The following is a 17,027-nucleotide window of genomic DNA, read 5'->3' as shown; positions in this document are numbered from 1 at the left end:
GCAAAGAAACAGAAGCTCTTAAATTTTGGCAGCATTCAGTAAACTGTCTCCCATTAATAAATAACTGACATAATTTTCATCTTTTTACTCCTTTACAGATGCCTCTCACTTGGCAGCTGGCCTCATCCCAGCCAAGTCAGGAGTAGTAAAAACTCCCGATGGTTTCAACTGGCCGAAGGGTCAGTAGGCTGAGGCCGGACAGCCGGATGCTGCAGCGCTCTGGGGAGGAGCAGCGGCCGCTCAGAGAAGCCTCCGTGAGTAAAAAGGTTCAGTCTGATCTTCTTTAAAAAGTTTTTCTCTTGTTTTTTACTCTCGGGCACGGATGCACTCCATGGGAATCCGCTTCCAAGCGCTGCTTCATAGACTCCCTTTGCGCATATTTCATCCTCAGGAAAACAAGCCCCGCGGTAGGGCGGCAGCTGGATGGGTCGGGTTTGGGGAGGTGAAGGGGCGTGCATCCAGGCAAATCAACACTTGCCAGAGGGGGTGAGGCAGCTGTACCTTTCCTCCCCTCTCCCCTAAATCAGTCCCCCCTCAGCCCAGGCGTAGGCAGGCTCACACACTGGGTAAGTGATGCTGCGGTGCATCCGTGCCGGGGCTGCAGCCATTCCTCAGCCCCCGTTGACTTCCGGGGGAAGAAACATGCCCCACGCACTTATGTCCTTGTAACTGGCGTGGAGCGGCACAGGCACACCTAAACCAGGTAGAATAACTATCCCACTCCAGTATTTAACCCTCAAATTGCAGCCCTGGTGACTTGTTGCCGATGGTAATTTTTGTTCCAGTGGCTGAAGGCGGGTGGGAGCAGCAGCTCCGGGGGGGGGGGGGGTGGCACCTGCTTTTCTCCGAAATTCAGAGCCCGGCCCAGCAATGTGGCGCTTGCTGGTATCAACCTCAGGGGATCTCTTCGGCGCGGCGCAGGATCGAGTTCACACGCTGGCCTGTTGGTTCAGCGTAAGCTTGGAGCCACTCGGGGTTTGAAGCGCTGTAAGCTGAAGCAAAAAAATCTGCCCTGGGCAAAGGCGCTACCGTTTGGTAGGGATGTAACAACCGCACCGGTTTTCTAACAACAACTTTAAATGCCATTCATCAATAAATCCATTGGGCTGCTCAGCTTGTATTACATGCCACTGATTAACTACCATTAAATTAGCAGCTAGTGTAATCAGATATAAACATTCCTTTGTGGCTAAGCTGTTAAACTTTTTTTCCTTTTTACAATTGCGTGTAACACATGTCGGCACGAGACAGGCTCGGTAATTTCACATTACTGCAGCTAAATTATGTTTGCGGGCTCCAGAAACGCTTCTGGTGCTACTGGGCTCGTAAACACCTACCTGGCAGGGAAAAGCTACAACTTCTGCCCCAGAGCGTTCAGGGTTTAACAGGATTCGGCGTAGTACAAGTGGGTGAATTTATTACATAAATATGTACGTGGACTATGGACAAGTGCTCAATAAGAGGAATTCGGAATGGATTTGCTGCCATTTGCTGCTGATTTTCACCCCGGGTCACATTATTAATTGGTGTAAGTCAGCACCCAACTCATTACAAGGGGACATGAAAGAAAGGTAGGTGTTTGCAGATTAAAAAGAGAGGGATGGGACTCTGCGTGGCTTTCAGCTCCAGGAACTCCAGGCTGTCGTAGTCAAGAGTGGATTTTGATTTTTCAAAAGGAGACATTTCATGGGTATTGATTTGTAGAGTAGAACTAACTATATTTTATTTTGTATGTAGCTCTGCATCCTCTCCATTGCTAGGCATTTTTGTACACAGATACAGTAATACATATAAGCCATTTTCTTATATGCCTGTGCAATACAGCATGCCGTGAAATTATTGCTTGAATTTGCTCTCTCGGTGCCGATGTCAAATCACAGAAAAATAACAGCCAGCAAAAATGTTCCCATCATAGTCTCCCATTCCCTCACAACACAAGAAAATAACTAGAACTTGCAGCACACCTAGAAGATGGATAAACTTAACTTTAGTCAAAAAAGGGCTATGGAACAGAATTTTTTAAATGTTGGGGTAAGGTTTTGGGTTTTTTTGGTCTGTATGAAATCCGATGATGCTTTTATTATTTAGATGTCATTGTATTGGCTTTTAGATGCTTATAAGCTTTCGATTATACTTGCACATAATTACAGGTGAAAATTTGCACCAACAGATATTGGTGTAAATAACTTGTGAGCTTGAAGTGGGACTACTGAGATTAGCTGTGTCAAAAATTCTGTCTTGCCTCTTTTAAAAAACCATAACATCCAAAACATGTAATTCAAGTTGTTAGATTTTGGTGTGGTGTTTTTCTGTTTGCTTTTGTTTCTTGTTTTTTTTTTTTTTTTTTCATTTTAGTTGTACGGTTTGGAAATACCATGCGGATTGTTACACTTCAATAATATGCTGTCATTTGCTTTCGTGGAAGCCTGTAGTTTCTCCGGCTGTGTTCAGACAGCTCTCCTGAGCTGTCATCCTTGAAATGGGAAAGTGAGAGAATTCAGCTTAGCTGCATGTGTTGTCTTACATTATGTTTGACGATTTGAGAAACATATGATACAAATGACTTGGGTTTCCAAAACCTGACAGTGGGCTGCTCTCCAAACGTATTCTCCCTCACTCTGACTATGAGAAAGGGGAATTTATATGGCTGCTCTTAATACTTTCTTCACGGGTGTAAACCTGTAGAAACTGGATTAGTATGTTGACTCCCCCGATTATCTTTAATCTAATATCCTGCCTATTTAAATTAGTGTAAACATTGGTGTATAGGGTTAAGGGAAAGAGTTGAACTGAAAAAGATTTATTTAAGGATTAGTGTAGTAGCTAAATTAGAATTAAATCCAGGAAGTAAACATCCCAGCAATGCAAGTTGTGGGAAACAAGAGACCACAGCAAAGATCAGCGGTTTGAAACAATAATGTGCCACCATGGGAAGAGAAACGAAGAAGGGGAGAAACAAGTAAATCAAGCACTACTGTACAAATAAGACTCTAAGCTTATTACTGCCACACAGGTTGTGCAGAAACTCCCAATTATATGCAGCAGAAAGAAACTTTTATCCATTTCATCTTTCTCCTTGATTTGCTCGGTTGAATTACGTTGCGAACTGAAATATCCACAGCAGCTAGAATAAGAGAAAAGGATAAATTCGTGGAAGAACCCCTGAAGGTACAGAAATTATCAAACTTGCTGGCATCAGATTTGCTACACCATCTAGCGAGGATTTTTTAGACCCTTTGGACAAGAAAATGGGGAGGGGGAAAGCAGCTTTGCTCTCTGTTAGGCAGCACTAGGAACCAAATTCACCCAGGACCTAAACACATGAAAGTTTTTTCTCAGACTTAGCAGAGATTTTATCTCTGTTCTGTCCAGTAATGCCACGGCCCTTCGTACGGGCTGGCACAGACTGGCATGGAGCCCAGCTCCAGGCGAGGCTTGCCCTGTCCCCACGCTTGCTGAGCAGCTTTGGGACAACTGCTGGCTCACTCCACGGGTCTGAGAACCAGCTGGGGGTTGCTCCACTCGTATCTGTCTCCTGTGCGAATAGGAAGGGTTAAAATCTGAGCACGCTCCTAAACGAAGCATCTCGGACTCCAGGAGCCCTCGCTGTGCCGAACGCCGAAAGGAGATGACTACGCTCTCGGACTATGGGAAGCTGCCTTCCAGGTTTTGAATAAAAGCACTAAGCCTGGCTCTGGGTATTTGCTTAGTAATACCTCAGATAGAAACGTGGAGTCTACTGAATTATCACTTTCAGACCTGAATTTTTGTGGGCAATTTGCCCTTCAGGTATCAATCTGATCAAATCCTACTGAATAGGTGACAAAAATCCGACAAAAATTCAGCCCGAGGTAATACGACCGAAGGCCACTCTGACTAATTTATAAGAGCTTGTTCATTCCATAAATGCAGTTTTAATTGGTTTTCTTCCTATATACCCAACAGCCTCAGCTAAACGTCAGATGTCCTCTTTTACCGTCAATCCTTGCCAGCAGAAAAATGAGCCCGACGCTGCAGCCTTGCCAAAGATAGCAGGGGTCCTGCCTTAACTGAGGCTTTGCCCGTCACGAGCCAGTGCAGCAGCACTTCGGTGAAGGGGCGGCGAGAAGCCCAAGGCGGAGGAAGGGCTGGGGCTGAGGGCAGCCGGCAGGGCAGAGCTGGGAGCGTGTGCGGGGAAACCTCTTCCAGCAGAACACACAGGCTGCTTCCCAGCCACATATATAACTTTTTTTTTTTTAAATTCGTTTTGGCGGTTTCTTTGCGCTTTATACCCCCAAAAGACTGAAATGATCCAGCCAGCTTATTCCAAAGGAGAATGTCTGAATTTCAGCTCCTAGGAGCTGTTGTCTTGTAAAGCCAGGCAGCTTAAGTATTTCATCTTTCTGACTAAAGCAGCTTTTAACAAACTCGTCCTTGGCAAAAGGTTTTGGACTTAACTATGACTGAAACACATCCTGTGTCTTAACCGCGTGAACTGCCACCCTGCCTGGCAGGAGACGCAAAGAAATGTTGGTCCAGGGGTGACTTGAACCCTTGTAGTGCGTCTTCTGAGGGGTCAGCGGGGAGGGGGAAGACTGCAGCATCAGTCTTCATGTGGCATCCCCTCGCCGGACAGGGGAGATGGTTTAGGAGGCTGTTACTTCACGGGGGGGGGGGGGGGCAGGAAATCAGTTCAAAAAGTTAATTGCTTTTTGTTCTAATGCTCTTCACCCGCGTGCTGAGCACCCTGTCAGACAAACCTTCCGCCGTCTGCTTGGGGTGGATGTGGGTGGCAAATATGAACGCGACAACTTAGTGTTCCTCATTCGCCTTAAAAAAGCGCAGCGACATCAGCAGTATTAAACAGGCAGCAGCAAGATCTCTGGGTAAAAGCTCAACAGGAGAGTTTGCTAAGAAACCTCCCTGCCCGTGTAGCTCAAGCTTTCCCCCTGCCTGTTCCCGCAGAGCTGCTTGGGCTTAGAGCTTCACGATATTTTTAACGATGTTAAGTGCTGGACTGGGCCCGCGGCTGAGGGGTGCCGCTGGGGCCCCGGCACGCCTCGCCGCAGCTGGGGTGATGGAAGCACTGCGTTGGGGCAGGGGGTTCGGCACCCCCCCCCGGGGGCTGGGAAACCCTCCCGCACCCCCTCCGCGCTGTCCCGGCCTGATGCTGCCAGGCACCGACTGCCCTCGCGCCCCGCCACGCGGCGGGGACGTGGAGGACCGGGCACGTGGCCGTCCCTAAGCACCATCTGCTTTAAGGTTTTGTTGCCTTTTTCGCGGCGCGCAGTATCTCGCCCCGGGAGCAGTGCCCCTGGGCCAGCCAGTTCTTCAAGCTAAGCAGATCCGTGTTTTTCTGCCAACGTAGGAGGACTTAAGTCTTTTATGCGAGTCCTTTTGTCGGGTGCTAGGGAAGAGAGGTCTTACTGTAAGCATGAAGTAGACCCGGTTGGTGTAGAAAGGGCAAAATCTGCACATAGATCAACTTAGTGAAGTACCACAGCACATAAATACTTTAACTCTGCTTAACTCTGTTACCTTGGAGTCCTAAAGAGTTACAAGAGGCACCTTCTTAGCTTCAGATGGAGTATAAAGAGAGAGTAGAGAGTACTATTTCAAGTCTAAGTCCCGTATACCCGTCTCTGAAAATCAGATCTGAAGAGAGCTCAGCTGGAATATTACCCCTGAGATGTTCGCTGGGCATGCTGGGCCAGTCTGGACCCGCTTGTGGGTGTCCTGACATGCCCCTCAAGAACACAGATATCGGGAGTTTATATTATTCCAACTAACGGAGTCTGTTGCCTCCACCAGTGTCACCAGCTTTACAGTAGCCTGGCAAGGAGCAGCTTTTGCCTCACAGCAGCAGACACCTTAAGCCAAGCCGGCAGCACCGCGCCTGGTCGGTATTTGCTGGTATCGGTTCTCCGCAGGGCCGCAGCAACGCTCGCGCGGGCCGGAGGGAGACGGGACAGCAGCGGCGAGGTGCGGCAGCTCGGGCGGGAGGCGGCGGCGCTGCCTCCGGGCCTGGGCTCACTCATGGTGCTTGTGAGAGTGCGGCCTCGAGGCAGGACCCGGGCAACTCCGTGGGGCTTTTCCCATTGACGTCAACAGATTTTCGGAGCAGGTCTTTGGACGGGATCAGTAGGGAAAAAGCCAATTTATTCGTGGTGCCTTACTGTCCATCGCATTAATCCTGTGTAGGAAAAAAAGGGTCACATCTGAGAAGTGGTTTCCTCCTCTTGTTTAAATAAATTCAACTGCTCGGCTTCTGATTTCGCCACCAGAGCTCCACGTTGGCCAGCCCCGTTTGTGGAAAAGTCAGCAAGCACGTTTCAGACAGTGTGGGGTATTAACATGGGAAGCCAATGCTGGGTCGGTTCTCCTTGTTCCTCTTACTGGCTATAGAGTTTCACAGCCTGGGATATTAGTAAATATTTATGTTTAATTACTTTCACTTAAGAAAAACAACCACAGCCAAGAAAACTACAGAGCAATTTAATGGGTTTTAACTTGCCACACTAAACCGCCTTCTTAAACATAATGAATTATATGAAGTCATCCGGTTTCAGACTCTCTTAAAGAGGTAATTTAATTCAAATAAGGTTGCATATTACTAGCTTCAGTGTCTGAAAACATTTATAGTGCCAGTAACTGTTCCATCGCCCTGAGTTATTCTGCAGCCTGAAAGACAATAACAAGCTAAGCTTAGAAAAGCGTGCTGTGGTTTGGGGCAGCTGATAGATGAAATTGCTAGGTCCACTGCCTCCGGCGAGAAGCGCTGGGTTGAGTGTGTTGGAGTCTCCTTTTACGTAAGACAGTCTGGGTCAAAAGAAAAACAGGAAAGTAAATATGGCATTAGCTGCTCGGCAGCATCGTTTTTGAATCTTTTCCACAAGAAAACAGCCTAGAAAAGGGCTTCTTCCCTCTGTGTCCTAGCTACAATGCTGCCTTTCTTCTGTACAGTGGTTAGGCTCGGGTACATGTGCTTTGGTCCATTGTTGCAACATAATATAAAGACTCTTCTGTTCTCTGGCACTGCTGCGGAGTTCATATTCAGGGGGAAAAGAAGGGGAACGTTGGGTTACCTCCACAACTCTTTTTTCCTGGATGGGTCACTAATAGAAGGAACTAAAGAAAAACACCTCTACTCTAGAGATCCCCAACTGCTGAACTATATCTAGGATTAGGGACCTCCATCGGGGTATTTTTTCCCTCGTGAGACAAACTGTTATCATTGGTTTGAGTTTGGCAGTTAAGAGCCAGAAGGTCTTGCCACAAAGACTGTAAAACTTTGTGAGGCTTTCAGTGTCCTTTAAATGGTTGTCCTTTAAAGTAATTGCATACTCTAAAGCTCCTTATGGGGCTTAAAGGCTTTATTTGCCTAGGGCAATTGCACACCTTGTGAAAAAAGCTGTAATCCAAATCCCAAGCTTGGTTCTGCCAACTTTCCAGATGTTGATTGCTAAACTCGCGAAGGCTGCTAGATGTTGATTGCTAAGTATATAGCCTGCATGCATGTCTATCAATCACCAGGTTACCCAGAAAATGCACAGGGAGAGCCCCTATATTCTTGATGTTTCTGCAAAATTTGGTACGCAACTCACAGATTGCAACTTTGCTCGTCTATTATGAGTGTTCATAATGAATGCAAAACCGAGGAAAGATTACTATACTAGAAAGTGCTGCAAGCGTAATGAACAGTCCATGCATAAGCACAATGCCGTCATACTTTAACTGTTCACCGTGACTAGCTGTGAAGACACTTTGAAAACTTTTGAACAGGACTGTGAGCGCAGACAGCGTTCAGTGGAACTAGGTTTGATTTCAGAGCTTATGGGGTCCCAGTGAAATTGCAGCACAAGGTTATCTGACACTATGTTTTCCAGTCATCTCCTAGGTACCTTTTCGCACTGGTTAAAGTCTTACCTGAGAACACATTCATTCCCCTTGATTCACACTCCAGCCTTGAAGGAATTCCATGCATTTCAAGTCGACTGATTGAAGAGTGAACCTGTGATCAGTACTTGTATGGGTAGCAATATCGGCTTTTGGACTGTTCAGTTCAAAATCCTTGAAGATTGCTTCACAGAATGGCAAAGGGTTTCTCTTCAATAACAGACTTGCGAATAGGGACTGTCCCGTTCCAGGAGGCACAGAGCATCTGGCTGAACGGAACCGTAAGCTTGCAGGCTTTGCAAAACATGTGACTGTATTAATTTGGCCTGATTGCAAGATCTTCACTTCCATTCACATCCAGCTAGCTCTGACTGCTAATTAATTATGTGCTCTAAAGTTTTACTTTCATAATACAAAAGTCACCCGTGGGAGAACGTTGTTGAATATGCTTGATGAATATATGATCTCTTCTTTAAAATAAGCCACATATAAAGTTGCTTAGGTGTTCTTACAGAAGACTTCTGATAGCATTAAAAGTGAACATAGAGCAATGGAAAAAAAAATATTCTTCATCAGAAGGGATTACATTTAAACCTTTCAAGACAACTGATTTTTTTCCTTTTAACTCAAACTTGAGTCAGCTGTTGAATGGAGTTCAGAGATTGTTTCTTGTCAGGACCTATCAAAAAAACCCTGAGATCCCTATGGCATTTGAGCACATTGAGCATGAAATTTTCATTGCTCTCTGTGTTGCATTTTTACTGTCTAAAATACTGTACTCACTTCTAAGGGTACTTAGCTATCTTCTAGGAGAACTAATTTAATTTAACATCATGGTCAGTAATCAGTCTGGAAATGAACCCCTTAATTTTAATGCAGTGAGTGCACACATATATTAAATTTTATTGCTTTGTCTGAATTTAAAAAGGTGAAAGTAGGGCAATTTCAGGTCAGTGTAAAGTTGCAGTTGCCTGTGCTTTACCGCTCACCTCTTAAGAAAAGCATTTCAAACTTCTAGTTCCGCCTGTCACTGAAATAAACCGGGAAGGTTTCAGGAAGATTTGGATCAAGCTTTTGGACCATGCCGTTTCCCTGTCAGGATCTTCTCACCTAAAGATACATCATCTGTAAAGTGCACAACAGACTTGACAGCATATGACCGCTACAGTCAGTAATGACATAGATTTCACGAGCCCTGAAACTTGCTACCCACGCTTGATAAATGTAAAGATCTATCGTGCCAACTATAAATGCATTCAAGAAAGCATAATAATAAGAGCGCAACCAAAGCCAAGAACATTTCAATTCTTTCAAAGGCTTCCAAACATTTTATATGCCGTAAGATCATATGCAGAGTCAAGGCATCACATTTCAAGTTAAAGTCAGACATTCAGCTGTAACTTTGAATGTATGGGTTGGAATCAAACACAATATTTTCACATTACTTGAGTTTAGACTTTCTTTCTGTTTTTATGTTCCTGTTCAAAAGAAAGGAAATCCCTGATACCAAGACAAGTAATCTGTGTTCTGAGCCAATAAATCCTCAGGGAATTTGAAGCAGGTAGATTGTAAGAGGCCCTTTTAGGAGTCTGAAAAGCAATGGGTGACATTGGACAGATCTTAATGAGAGCTGCAGGTGCTCAGCTTTTAGGACGAGGTCATTTCCCATGTGTTGGCACAACGACAAAGATGGAAGATTGAATGGTTCTTCTAATTCACAACTCAGTAATACATACTCCTTAACTGGAAACGGCTGAAAAGATACCTTTGGAATGCTCTCGGTGCCCCAACACGTCCTAAACGCTGCAGCCAAGTCTCAGCATCATTAAAATAATAGATGCAAATGAGAACCTGCTAGCCAGTAATCAACAACAGCTCCTTTTCCAACCTTTGTCTTTCGGTTGCATGTTTAATAGAGGTGTTCTCTGGCTTTGTTGCCATCCTGACTTCACGGGAAAAAACCCACCAAAACACAGCAGTGCCAATGCATGCCTCTGTATTTAATTTTAATGAGAAAAATTGCACAGGTGGAGACTGGAGAGGCTGAGATGTCTCTCTCAGCCTTCTGGGAAAGCACAACTTTGGCAACATGTCCAGCCATGGGCCAGGCCTAAAACACCATCTAAAATCACCTAAACTTCCTTGTTTGTCTCTTGGCTTCTGTTTTTAGTGTCACAGCTAAATGATTCAACATAAACTCCCTTGAATAAATGTGCAAATATGACCAAGTATTTACATTTCAGATGGATCGTCATTAAGGTTTCAAGCTGTCAATAGGACCAGCACAGGAAAACGTTATTATTAGACCTGAAAGTCTTCAAGGGAATGTGGGAGAAGAAAGGCTAATATCAGGGGACCAGTAATCTGTTCCTAGCCGGCTTTTAATTCCGCTTTGCAAACATGAATGATTTTGAGTGTTGAATGAAGCAGCAAGCTACAGAACCTGCACCATGCATTTAAACTACAGCTGGCTGGAATACTATATGCCTGAAGGCAACATTTTTAAGTTCAAAGGTAAACATTTGGTTTTTTATAGAGAAAATTAGTTGTACAGCATATTTGATTTAGTATACCGCTACCAAGTCCAACTTGTAATTGAAATGTATTAAAAAAAGAACCCTACTTCCACTGACAGTACGCAGTTTCCTAGAGAGCTGCATGCTTGCTAGTAAACATCAGTCCTCTGGGCCAGGTCTAGAAGACAGAGGTCAGAACGTCTATAACTTAATATTTTTCAAGGCACCCTAAAGACTTCCTCTTACCTCCTCATGTAAATTGTTTACAGCCCGCTCCAAAGAGGAACTCCCCTGCAGGACTTTGGCCATGCCTGTAAACTGGTAAAAAACCTCTCCCTGGAAACTTCCCCTGGTGAACCTCGCCGTAATATTTTATTGTCTTCGATCCTACGTGTCTACACAGGGAACCTTTCTGGTAAAAACGCAGGCAATAAATAACGCTGAGCAGGGAGAGGTCTATGCATTGAACCTTATTAAGGAGTGATGGTGGCATTTTGTAGTTCTTCTTGCTGTGGGATTAAAAGGGTAAAGGGAAATTTCTAATGCGACTCCAAACGCCAGCACACGCTGACCTGCAAAGCTGTCACGTAGCACTTGCATGTGATTTTGGACATTTTAGTATGGCCTGCTTAGATTTTATTTCTTATGGTTGTGGGGCTTTTTTTGTTAAAGTCAACTTTTAAAAAGTGAGGAAAACGTATGCTGCACAATGAGGTATTGTGAGCCATGTGTTCCATGGTACAGAAAGATATGTTATGATTCTTATCTTTGTGAGACTGTGAAAAAATAGTTCTTTGTCCTCAAACTCATTAAAAAGTTATTTAATAAAGAACTTGAAACCATTATCAATATTTACAAAAGAAATGCTTGAGAGCTGAGTTATGTGTTTTGAAATTCGCAGAAGGCTCAGTACATTGAAGCAACAATATACGTGATAGGAAGTATAGCTGACATTTTCCAAATATAAAAACCAGATGATGGAAGGTTTAATTTCTATGCATTGGAGCAGTAGCTGAGAGCCTACTAATCTCTCAGGAGTATTTTCAGCCCATCGGGGTGCTCAAAGAATATCTCGGCATTTCTGGAAAAGCAGTTCAGATCATCGTGATTTTGCTAGATTGAAAGGTGGCTCTAGTCTTTGACCTAGATTTGAGGACTAAAAACAATTTTTAAGGTTTTTTTTTTCCCCCCCTGAATAACAGCGTATTGTTTGGTTTGTGTTTTTTGGTTTTTAATTCTCAGCATAAAAAGAGCCAAATTATCAAGAAATCTTTTATGAATAATAAAGGGATTTTTTACACAAGTATACAATTTTTCTACTTTCAAAACAACACTGCTGACCTTATTGTCTGGTATCTATTATGCTTTAGAGAAAAGTGGGGATAAAAAGCCCTCTGCAAAGTGTCACCACATTTGACTGAGGGTACATCCGCAAGGCATCTGTAAAATGTTGTGAGAAAAACACCTCCAACAGAGAGATGTGAGTAGATACCTCTGTAAGCACCTGAACCCATCAGAACATGAAAAATCCTCAGAAAGCCTTCGGACCCCCAGCCCCGCGGTGCCCACACCCTGCCGGCAGGCCGGTCTCCGCCAGCCGCAGCACGTCCCGTCCCCGCGGGGCAGGCGTGGAGCCCTGCGGGTGTGAGCACACGGGGAGGGTCTGACCCCGCAGCCGTCCCTGGGGGCTCCGCCGCCCGGCGCAGCGCGGTTGCTTTCCTAAAGCCGACGTCAGCAGACTGGCCTTTAAATCCACCTTTTGGGCTCTTAAGAGTTAAACGTGCCCCGGCTGCTGGAACTGTGTGTGCTGCCTGTCCCGGCTTCCTCTGTTCACCATTTACCCGGGGACCGACACTCTTATGCAGCAGCTGATAAAAAACTCCGGCGCACAGAATAATTTCTGTGATAGTTTTTAATACATAGCCCAGTTTGAGTAGTCACAACAGAGGGAATCCTACTTGATACTCTCCTGCCAGAGTACTCCAGCACGAGGTGAGGGATGAGGGATGGACTCCGGGCAGGCGATGCAGGGGTTCAGGTGTGTTGGTCTCCTGGATGGCAGGTGACACTCCTGACCACCAGGTTACGCGATGAGGTTCCAGTACAGACCCTCAGTCTCTGCTCTTTCAACCTGCCCAGGGGTCTCTCAGGGTCTGAATCCCAAGTGCAGAGGCATCACCTTCCAGCCTTAAGCCAGGCACCTAGCTCTGTATTGCTCTCTCTGTGGGCTGATGAGCTTCAGCAGCTCTTCCCTCAGCCCGACGGTGCTCCTGACCCCCATTCGTAGGCTCTTCTCTCTCTTGGGATGCCCAGGCTCTTCTGGTGCATAACGTGAAGATAAAAATCCCGTCAGCGACACGGCACCGTAAAGTTGGCTGTTGTAAAACCAAGGTGCCTCTTGTACACCTATAGCTGCAAAAACCTTGGTCTAGTCTTGTTCATACCAGTATCGTTCAAAAATAAGAGATGAGTGCTGAAGCAGGTAGGGATCGGAATCAGGACCAAAAATAGTAAGCACTGCGTCAGGCAGTAGTAACAACTACACCCTAGGGCATGAGCCCTGCACAAGTACAGCGATGCCCGAGTGACCACGTACTTACTATTACTGCAGGCATATTTATGTCTGAAAAATTCTCATCTGGGGTCCAACCACACACACAAATATTCAATTAGCAAAAGCAGTTATGTGAGATGTTCATCCACATGATGTGTGAAAATCCTGAACTGATTCTGAGTGCAGATCCTGAAGTGCTTTTAAACACTTGTGGGTTTTGGTTTTTTTTACGTGATGCAGATGTTTTTTATACATGATGCAGTGTTGATGCTCTGCTTTTTCACCATGAGTGTACTTCACTGCTCATGCTGTCAGGGCTACATATTTCCTACACTATTGCAACAGTTGATTAAAAAATATGCAGGCAAAAGAAAAAAAAAAAACTTTTTTTTTTTCATTTTTAATTACATTCCAGGGACTTTAAATCTATGCTTTAGCAGGCTTGAAAATGGTCTAACTGGAACGAAGAAGATGGCAACAGGATCACAGAATAGATGCAGTGGCCTGTATCACTGCAGAAAGTGGAGATTGACCACCTAGTGCATTAGTTTTCCCAGAAGTTTCCGACTCGGTGAGTATTCACTCAATAGGCGAAGGCTGAGCTTTAAGCAGTAGTTGGATGAGGTCTAATCCATACATCTGGAAACAGCCTGTGTATCACAGAGAATACGTGCGGAGGGGGCTGCTCTTATATTTGTCCCATGTGTTTGCTTTTATTTGATTTTGTATTTGGGTGGGAAAGGGAAAGAGGAAATTCTCTGACATTTTCACATGCCTTTTTTTTTAAGCGACTCTGAGAAACAATTCAAACATCTTGTCTACTCAAACGAGAGGCTGTAAAGCGACCCGACATCTTTCCTGGACGCAGTCTTGAGTACTCTCATAGAAAGTACCACATTGCCACCTCGGAGAACCACTGCTGTGATTATCCTGCCAGCATCCTTGGAGGTAGTACTAAAGGCACAGGAATAAACTACAGATCCAGGTCTTTGCCATGTCTTTGTGAACTGGTAGATAGCAAGAAATGGTCTCCTGAGTACAAAATACGCTGTTCCTGATCCTTTCCATTACTCTACACTGCTGGAACAGCTAAGATCAGACAACCTCCTTCTGTACCTCTCCAGTCTGGCCCTCGTGTTTCTGTCCTGATCTTAATCCAAACTTGTTTAGACCCTCTAAAAAAAGTACTACTGCTGCAAAGGGTTTTATGACTTGGCAAAATATCTGCATCGGTATCATCTACAACCATGTATAAAAGCTCACAGCTCTTAAAGCTTTTCAAGACTACAGAAACAGAGGAATTAAAATAAAAACATTGGTGGTGATTAATTATGCCTGGATTAACAAAATGCCAGCCTTTGCTAATCGTTCTGGGAGCCAGGAGGAAAGGAATCAGCATTGCCCTGCCGGAGGTGGCTCGGGTCGCTGCAGCCCTCAAAAGCCCGGGTGAGGAAGAGGAGGAGGAGGCGGCCACGGCTGAGAAAGGGCCATGGAAGGAGCAGAAGCGGTGAGCGGAGGGCCTTGCTGCACGCAGGGAAAAGGGAGTGCGTGGGGAGAAGCAGGCTGGGTGGTGAAGGTGGGAGAGACAAGAGCGGATGCTGGGGAGATGAGCACAAGACCACGAGTGGAGCCTGGAGAGATGAGCACGAAAGACACGGCGAGGCAGCTGTACCCCCCACCGCACCGGGGCAGCAAGGCAGGCAGAAGGCAGCCTCTTCCAGGGAAACGCCAGCGCTCTGCCCCCGTGTTTTGAACTCAAACACCTGAGTTTTAGTCTTTCTTGCTTTAACGCTGCCGCTGCTCAGAGCCACGGGTTGTCCCAGACTCCGGCCTATCCCGATTCCTCAGAACAAGCTCCCACAGCTTTTCTTTGGATGGCACTTACGGAGAAAAGCGACGGTGGTAAGTGGTAAAATGGGGCAAGGGGGGCGATTCCCTGCGAGGAGGGAGCCCTGGGTCACTGCCTCCTGGGTGCTGCAGGATCGGAGAGAAGTCGCTTCCCACTCGCACGGGGACTCCGACTTCCCACTTGAGGCGACTCTGTCCAGCTCCCGTTGGGAACAGAGCCCTCTCCGAGCAGCACTGGCACCCCACCTGCTACTCCTGATGCTGGGGACGCCGGGCATTTCTAATGTAATATAAATCATCAGATGAAAGAGGGGATTTAAAAACAATTTCTTTTGTGGCTGGTACTTCAAAATACTTTAGAAGTCAATATCAAGAGGATTTTAAAAAATCTTTCTTTATGAGTTGCTTTCTTTTCCAGAATAGTATCCTTGGAAATGACCCACTGGTTAAAAAAAAAAAACGGTAATAAAACCCTGTGAAAAACAGCCGCTTGAATTTCCATGAATGTCATTACCTTCAAAAGCCATGGGAGCCTGCACTGTGTTTGGGTGGCACTGTGGAGAACAGTTGAACGGAAGACCGCCAGCAACGAGACCGCACAGAGATACCGTCAAACGCCATCCAGGCTGCTGGTGAGTACGTTTGCGTACCGGGCGCACATAAGGCACTTGCAACGCGAGTTCACGTCTGCGCCAGGTCGTGATGCTACAGTTCACATCAGCGTGGCCCAGCAAGACACAGCCACACCGCAAGGGTGAAACCGGTGGGAAGAAAAAGGCACAAACAACTCACCCGAACGCTCCGTGGCGGCCAGTTCAGGCAGCCGCCTGCGCCTTTACCCCCTTACGCACACAGATATTTGCACCCCAGCTGTGCTGGCAGATTTTGTTTTTCCGGGTGCCAGGCAGCACCCAGGAGCTTACGTTCTTAGACTAAGCAGACTTGCGGCTTGCTGCCACTCTCATCAGACCAAACACGTTGTGTTTGAAATGCCTGTGGGAGGTGACCTAGAGCCTTTGGCATGTCCTCGGGGAAGGATCAGCCACGGGAGCTCACAGCAGCTTTTTTTAAACGATTACTGGAGGAGTTCGAGGGGCTATTATTCACAGACTAGTAGAGCGGCCTGCCATATGGGAGCTCAATCTTTCCTCCCGGCATAACCAACCGGGGGAGCTGGGCAGCAACTGGGAGGAGTGAAACGGTGCTTGAGATGCTTGGAAACATCTGCCTGTCCTCAGCTTACCTACCCTCACCATCACAGAGACGTGGGACAAGCCCACGTGCCAGGCGGAGCGGGAGCGCTGCTGTAGGTTTTGAAGGCACTTTCGAGGCTCTCCTCATACTTCTGCACATGGTCCTGCCATTTTATTAAATCCTTCTGAAGTTGCTCCTGACCTAAGCTAAGTACTTTTCTATTGACATCAACTTTTGCCACTTTGCTATTCACCCCCAGGTTATTAATAAAGCATTAAACAATATCAGTCTGAGTCCTGCTCTCTAGGGCACCTCGTTATTAATCTCTTTCCCGACTAGAATCAGCCATTTATTCCATACCCATTTACAACCAGATTTTAATCCATGACAGGACTCTACCTCTCACTTTGTGGTTACCAAGTTTCCTTAACAGTTTCTTGTATGGGTGTTTATCAGAAAGCTTTCAACTGTCCGAACAAATTACATCCTCTGGTTGTTCTTTACCCACTATTTTATTAATACTTGAAAGTGTAAAAGGTCTGACTGGCAAGATTTATTCTTATAGCAGCCATGTTACTTTTTTCCTTCGCTTGAGACTTGGTATTTCCCTGCAGATTGCAAAACATTTAGAGCAGTGTCCCTCTGAATCTCGTGGCTTGAAGCAGCACCAGATACGCTGTCAATGTTTAATTAAAAAGAAAAATGAATGTAATACACTGCTGACTTTCTCAACTACTTCCTTGTAATGAAGTTAAGCTAATAATGTAAAATTTCCATGAGCTTGCCTGTCTGTGTAAATATTTACAGGGTCTTTATCGCTGCAGTACCAGATTTCCACATGCATTAATGGAGTTATCCTTGTAACACCTCTCTGATACAGGGAAGCTTTAAACCCAGCTGCCTGAAGAATCAGGGCACACTGACATCTGGCACATAAAAACCAAACTGCTGGGCTTTGAGAATACAGGTTAGCAGATAAAACACCTTCTCCCACTTACAGATGCTGTATTCACAAAAAATGCAAGAATCACCACAATTCA

This window comes from Phaethon aethereus (assembly GCF_964289735.1).
Source record: "Phaethon aethereus genome assembly, chromosome: 3".
NCBI lineage: Eukaryota > Metazoa > Chordata > Aves > Phaethontiformes > Phaethontidae > Phaethon > Phaethon aethereus.
This window is presented reverse-complemented; position numbering follows the sequence as displayed.